Source organism: Mya arenaria, chromosome 12 (genome assembly GCF_026914265.1).
Source record: "Mya arenaria isolate MELC-2E11 chromosome 12, ASM2691426v1".
NCBI classification, from domain to species: Eukaryota; Metazoa; Mollusca; class Bivalvia; order Myida; family Myidae; genus Mya; species Mya arenaria.
In genome coordinates, this window is record NC_069133.1 from 55,913,435 (window position 1) to 55,921,400 (window position 7,966).

At 35.2% G+C, this 7,966-nt stretch overlaps 1 long non-coding RNA gene across 4 annotated transcripts in view; it reads left to right on the forward strand.

Moving 5' to 3' along the window:
- Positions 1-7,317, forward strand: part of LOC128212327 (uncharacterized) — a 42,795-nt gene extending 35,478 nt beyond the window's left edge. For 3 of the 4 annotated variants that reach the window (XR_008257432.1, XR_008257433.1, XR_008257435.1), the window contains one exon: positions 4,746-7,317. This is a non-coding gene — a long non-coding RNA (uncharacterized LOC128212327). The remainder of the gene's footprint in view (positions 1-4,745) is intronic. The other variant, XR_008257434.1, reaches the window with a different exon arrangement.
- The last annotated feature ends 649 nt before the right edge of the window (positions 7,318-7,966 follow it).

Genomic DNA, 7,966 nt, shown 5'->3' on the forward strand with positions numbered 1-7,966 from the left:
ATCTCTGCAACTACTTGTGGTATTGCATTGAGACTTGATACAATGGTACTCAACCATCCAACCTAATTAATTAACCAAGTTAGATAATCTACTTTGCATTTAATGCAAATAATTGCCCTTTATTGTTCGACTTCGAAATTCTGGTTAAGGTTTTGTGTGCAAGCACACATTATTTCAATATCAAAGCAAGTACTTGATGTATTGCATTGAGACTCGATACAATGGTACTCAACCATCCAATCTACTTAATTAACCATGTAAGATAACTCTAGTTTTATTTTATGCAAATAATTGCCCTTTATTATTCGACATAGAAATTCTGGTTAAGGTTTTGCGTGTAAGCACACATAGGTTAATTTCTAAGCAACTACTCGATGTATTGAATTGAGACTTTATAGAATGGTATTCAACCACTCAACATAATTGAATAACCAAGATATATAACTGTATTTTGCAAATAATTGCCCTTTATTATTAGACTTAAAAAATGTGGTTGAAATTTTCCATGTGACCACATTTATGTTATTATTTCAGCACATCATGAATTGCATTGAAATCTAATCTAACAGTGATCCATGCATGTTTGGCCAAAACTTTTCAATCCTTACACTGAAAAGCGGCGGAATTGTCGAGCACGCTGTCTCTGTGACAGCTCTTGTTGTATGCCTTATACCATCCAACAGAAAATAACGTTCAATGCTTAAATTAATTGTGTTGGTCATTGTGAAATAAAGAAGTAAGGAAGTGAAATAATTATCCTACCTACATCTTCACAACTAGAGTTGAGAGTAGGGAAAAGCCAAAATATCCATTAGATGATTGGAGCCTTTTTATAAAATAAATGTATGTCATAACAAAGTTTCGACAGATTTAAACTTAATCGTGTGAATTTCAGAATTCAGTTCACAATATAGTGAACTCATGTTTTTCTCACTTCACTCTGAAAAGCCTAAAATATAAAAGTCCTTTCTTTGTGCTGCTGTGGCTTTATTCAAGTAATTGCATGCATATTCCTAGATCATAATGTCACACACTTATATAACTTGCTGTGTTGATAGACCTATTTCAAAAGAAACCATTGATATACCAGTCCTTTTAGCTCACAAGTGCCCAAGGTGAGCTATTGTGATCACTGATCAGTCTTTGTCCGTGGTCTGTCCGTCCAAAATCAACAATTGCTTAAAAAATAATCTCCTTTGAAATTTCCAGGCCAAATTTATTAAAATTTTCAAAAAGCTTCCTTGGGTGTCCCTCTACAAAAATACAACAAGGGATCACGATTGATAAACAACAACAACAACAGCAACAACAAATGACTGACTTTAAAAGCATCTCCTCTGAAACTTACACTCCAAATTCAATTATACCTTACAGAAAGTTTCCTTGGGTGACCCAAAAATACAACAAGGAATCATGATTTATCAACAACATCAAAAGCAACAACATCAAAATGGCTGATTTCCTGTTTTGCTTAAAAAAGCATATCCCCTGAAACTAACACTTCAAATTCAATAAAACTTCTACAAACAATACAACAAAGAGTCACGATTGATCACCAACAACATTTACAAAATGACCAACTTCCTGTTTGCTTTATAAAAAACATCTTTAAAACTACCAGTCCAAATTCAATGAAACTATACAGGAATCTTCCTAGGGTAACCTTTTTGGATAACCTTCTACAAAAATTTAAGGTTTCGAGATTGATTAAATACAAACAACATTCTGGCAAACTTCTTGTTTTGCTTTAAAAGAAATCTTTCTTCTTAAACTACAGGGCCATATTCACTGGAACTTTACAGGAAGCTTCATTGCATCATACTCTATAAAAATACAACAAGGCATTGAGATTGATCATAAACAACAACACAATTGCTGACTTTTTTTTGTAAAAATTCTCTGAAACTACCTGGCCAAATTTAATAAACTATACAGGTAGCTTTATTGCATGACCCTTCACAAATATAAATTTAGGCATCATTATCAGTAAAGATTTGTTTTAATTGCAACATTTTTATACAGAGTTGTACCCATTGAAAACATGAATGGCATCTGAAATCTGTATAAACAAATTCTGAGCTTCTTTTCCTATAACTAGACATTTACTGTGTCACTGTTTACATAGCCTCGGTTTCAACATAACTAACTAGACATGTACTGTTTCACTGTTACCATAGCATGGGTTTTTACATGTCTAGGTATTGTGTCACTGTTACCCCCGGTATCATAGCCAAGGCTTTTACATGTCTAGGTACTGTGTCACTTTTATCATAGCCTGGGTTTCAAAGTATCTAGAATCTGTGTCACTGTTGTCATAGCCAGGGCTTTTACATGTCTAGGTACTGTATCACTGTTCTCATAGCCAGGGATTTTACATAGTGAAACCTGGTTATTAGAATGACGAACGTCGTTGTTCGGGCCGGCATCCGGGCGGCGTCAAACTCACCTATGAAACTGAATAACTTTAGTAAGGGTTGACATATCTTGACCAAACTTGGTCTATAAAAAGAGTTTATGGGTACCTTTCATGAAATTGCGTTAAGGGTCCATAGGATCAAGGTCAAGGTCACTGTTACTAAAAATAAAAAAATTGTTGAAACTGAATAACTTTAGTTAGGGATGACATAATTATCTTGACTAAACTTGGTCTGTGGGAGGAGTTTATGGATACCTTTCATGGGATTGCGTTTGGGGTCCCTAAGGTCAAGGTCACTGTTACTAAAAATAGAAAACGATTGAAACTGAATAACTTGAGTAAGGGATAACATATCTTGACTAAACTTTGTCTATAGGAAGAGTTTATGGAGACCATTCATGGAATTGCGATTGGGGTCCCTAGGTTCAAGGTCACTGTAATTAAAATAGAAAAATGGTTGAAACTGAATAACATCAGTTAGGGATGATATATCTTGACTAAACTTGGTCTATGGAGACCTTTCATGGGATTGCGTTTGGGGTCCCTATGGTCAAGGTCAAGGTCACTGTTACTAAAAAAAGAATAAAAATAGAAAAACGGTTGAAACCGAATAACTTTAGTTAGGGATGACATATCTTGATCAAACTTGGTCTATAGGAAGAATTTATGGAGACCTTTCATTGGATTGCGTTTGGGTTCCCTAGGTTCAAGGTCAAGGTCACTGTTACTAAAAATAGGAAAACATTTGAAACTGAATAATTTTAGTAAGGGTTGATATATCTTGATCAAACTTTGTCTATAGAAAGAGTTTTTGGATACCTTTCATGGGATTGCCATTTGGTTCCTTAGAGTCAAGGTCAAGATCACTGTTACTAAAAATAGAAAAACAGTTGAAACTGAATAACTTTAGTAAGGGTTGACATATCTTGACCAAACTTGGTCTATAAAAAGAGTTTATGGGTACCTTTCATGAAATTGCGTTAGGGTCCATAGGATCAAGGTCAAGGTCACTGTTACTAAAAAAAAAAAATTGTTGAAACTGAATAACTTTAGTTAGGGATGACATAATTATCTTGACTAAACTTGGTCTGTGGGAGGAGTTTATGGATACCTTTCATGGATTGCGTTTGGGTCCCTAAGGTCAAGGTCACTGTTACTAAAATAGAAAACGATTGAAACTGAATAACTTAGTAAGGGATAACATATCTTGACTAAACTTTGTCTATAGGAAGAGTTTATGGAGACCATTCATGGAATTGCGATTGGGGTCCCTAGGTTCAAGGTCACTGTTATTAAAATAGAAAAATGGTTGAAACTGAATAACATCAGTTAGGGATGATATATCTTGACTAAACTTGGTCTATGGAGACCTTTCATGGGATTGCGTTTGGGGTCCCTATGGTCAAGGTCAAGGTCACTGTACTAAAAAGAATAAAAATAGAAAAAACGGTTGAAACCGAATAACTTTAGTTAGGGATGACATATCTTGATCAAACTTGGTCTATAGGAAGAATTTATGGAGACCTTTCATTGGATTGCGTTTGGGTTCCCTAGGTTCAAGGTCAAGGTCACTGTTACTAAAATAGGAAAACATTTGAAACTGAATAATTTTAGTAAGGGTTGATATATCTTGATCAAACTTTGTCTATAGAAAGAGTTTTTGGATACCTTTCATGGGATTGCCATTTGGTTCCTTAGAGTCAAGGTCAAGATCACTGTTACTAAAAATAGAAAAACAGTTGAAACTGAATAACTTTAGTAAGGGTTAACATATCTTGACCAAAACCAGGTATAAAGGACGAGTTTATGGATACCTTTCATGGGATTGCGTTTGGGGTCCCTTGATTCAAGGTCAAGGTCACTGTTATAAAAATAGAAAAAATGGTTGAAACTGAATTACATAAGTTAGGGTTGACATATCCTGACCCAACTTGGTATAAAGGAAGCGTTTATGGATACCTTTCAATCGATTGCATTTTGGGCCCCTAGGGTCAAGGTCACTGTTATTAAAATAGGAAAACAGACACAAGCTGAAGTTCTTCTGTCAATCATTAAAACCCTGGTTTCGTCGCATTGCGGCATTTCTTGTTCATTCTTACATTTGGAAAAAATGGGCGTTTGGTTGGTTTAACAAAAAATATTAAAAGGTACAATTTCTTCACTTATATGTTGTTGTTTTTTCTTCTATATATTAAGAAAAACACTGTGTCTTCTTCTGTTTCAAACTAAAAGTAATTAATTAAATATTGTTGATAAAATGTATATTCGAAGTGAACACTTAATTTGCCTCTGATGATTCAATAATACATCTGTTTTATACTTTCATAAGCATATTCCTCAGGATCCCCTACATCTCTACATAGAGGGACACGCAAACAGCCACATCATATTCCTGAGGACCTTTACTTCTCAACCTAAAGGGTCACACAAACAGCCACATCATATTCCTGAGGACCTTTACATCTCTACAAGGAGGGACACACAAACAGCCACATCATATTCCTGAGGAACTTTACATCTCTACAAGGAGGGACACACAAACAGCCACATCATATTCCTGAGGACCTTTACATCTCTACAAGGAGGGACACACAAACAGCCACATCTTATTCCTGAGGACCTTTACATCTCTACAAGGAGGGACACACAAACAGCCACATCATATTCCTGAGGACCTTTACATCTCTACAAGGAGGGACACACAAACAGCCACATCATATTCCTGAGGACCTTTACATCTCCAAATAGAGGGACACAGAAACAATCTCGTCATATTCCTGAGAACCTTTACAACTCAAAATAGAGGGACACACAAACAGACACATCATATTCCTGAGGACCTTTACATCTCAAAATAGAGGGACACAGAAACAGCCACATCATATTCCTGAGGATCTTTACATCTCTACAAGGAGGGACACACAAACAGCCACATCGTATTCCTGAGGACCTTTACATCTCTACAAGGAGGGACACACAAACGGCCACATCATATTCCTGAGGATCTTTGCATCTCAAAATAGAGGGACACACAAACAGCCACATCATATTCCTGAAAACCTTTACATCTCAACATAGAGGGGCACACAAACAGCCACATTATATTCCTGAAAACTTTTACATCTCAACATAGAGGGGCACACAAACAGCCACATCATATTCCTGAAACCTTTACTTCTCAACATAGAGGAACACATAAACAGCCACATCATATTCCTGAGGACCTTTACAAGTCAAAATAGAGGGACACACAAACAGCCACTTCGTATTCCTGAAGATCTTTACCTCTCAACGTAGAGGGACACACAAACAGCCACATCAAATTCCTGAGGACCTTTACATCTCAACATAGAGGGACACACAAACAGCCACATCATGTTCCTGGAGACCTTTACATCTCAATATTTAGTGACACACAAACAGCCATATCATATTCCTGAGGACCTTTCAGCAAATTGAGTTATTGTCCTGTGTTACATTTCTTGATCAGAACCATTTTTGAAAACTACAGGATGTATTTCAACTACTGTCTACACACCACAGTTAAGCACAATGAGAATAAGTAGAGTGTACAAGAAACTGTTAAAGCTACTAACAGATCGTTTGCCCTTTGTACATTTTTCATAACCAACTGGCTCCGATTTCTCGAAACTACTTAAGATTTACAGGCTTAAGAAGCTTATTTCAAAATGCCAAAATATATGCTTAACAAGATTTTGATAAATCATAAAAACCTCTTCTGATAATCATGATGATAATTCCTTTCTCAAGTATAAAATATCTTAAAGAAGTAAACATTACGCAATTTATTGTAATCCAAAAATAGTGAGCTTAGCTTAATCCTGTTTAAAGGGACTTCAGAAGATTCGAGAATTCGGGGCCAGAGCATTTCTTTAACATTTCTAGATCAAATTCAGTGGAGCTTCATTCAATGATAGAATTGAATGAGAGAAGTATATTATATAAGAACTATTAGTCAAGTTAAGCTTTTCGCAGTTATTGCCATGTATGACATTTTTCCTTGTCCATAACTTAAAAATACTTGTTAGAACTTAATTAAACTACATTCAATTGTAAAGCACAGTGATGGTTAGAACTTAATTAAACTACATACAATTGTAAAGCACAGTGATAGGAAGTAAAGTATACATAGCACTATTATACCTTATAAAGATGGCATTATTCCCCTGTCCGGAACATAACTACTTGATGAAACTTTATGAAACATTTTTTAAAGCACAAAGAGCGGAAATGCACTGTATGAAAAGCATAACTCTATTTCAGCTCAGTGCAGAGCTACTGCCCTTTGTCACTTTTTTTGTTCGGAAAACTTAAATACTACTCGATGGAATTTAATTAACAACTCTGTTTTAGGGAATATTAGAATAATAATGAATGCTTCACTTCTTTCCCTAGCGCCGGTTGGTGTCTCAGTTTGTTGAAGGATTTGCATAATAGCAACAATACATTCAAGATCTAAGCAAGTATATCATGTATTGATTGAAAAAAATTATATGTGTTCCCAACATAACTTAATAATTATTAATGATTCTGTTTGATTATACGTATAGGAAAACAAAGCAAATTATGGACATTTTTCTTTTGACATGGACATTCTGATTAAGGTTTTGCATGTAAGCACACATATCAGCCATTAGTTGATGCATTGACTGTATTTCGACTTTATACCATGATACTCAACCGTTCATCCCAATCAAATAACCAAGTTTATTTGTGACATTTGTACTCAACTATCCAACCTCTGATTAGGCCAATTTTATAGTTCTATTGGGTTGATTATGGCTTGTACGTCAAAACAAATTGTTTAAGTTGTGCATGTAAGAAAACATAGCATACTTGATAAATTGCATTGAAACTTAATACAAAGGTACCCTACTGTCTTTTAAGTAGTGTTTGTTCCTTTTTTATTCAATTTCTTCCGTCTGGTTTAGGTTTTGCATGTTATCACATTTAATTCAATAGCTCAGCAATTACATCATGTACTACACTTTATAAAAAAGACGCCCTAACAGTCATAATTTTGCTTACGGTTTTGCTTGTTAGCATATGAAATTCAATCTAACATCTAATCCATGTATTGTTTTGAAACCTTATACAGTTTGCTCACTCTGGATTGCATATAATGCAAATCTGGCAAAGTTCTTTGAGCTTAAGCTTTTGCGATAGAGGGATTGTTCGTCGTCAACATTTTATCGTAACAACAACTTTACCACTACGACAATATCAATTAAACTACGCAGGAATGTTCCTTGGGTGGTTCTTATCCAGATTTCGATAAAAGTGGTCCAATTAAGGAATTAAGGAGTCCGAATGACTCCACATGTAATTTGACCAGCCCAATTGCGTTCATATCCCCGATAATGACATCAACCCCGCAATTAATTCCTAATATTTACACTAATAGTTCATTATTTTATTCAAGAAACGTTAAAAATGTACTTCATTTCATTTCGGATTATCTTTCAGTAATCCTTTCTTACCCATTCTGTAAATAGGACGACCCGACTGTTACCGGAAACATTTTTTTAA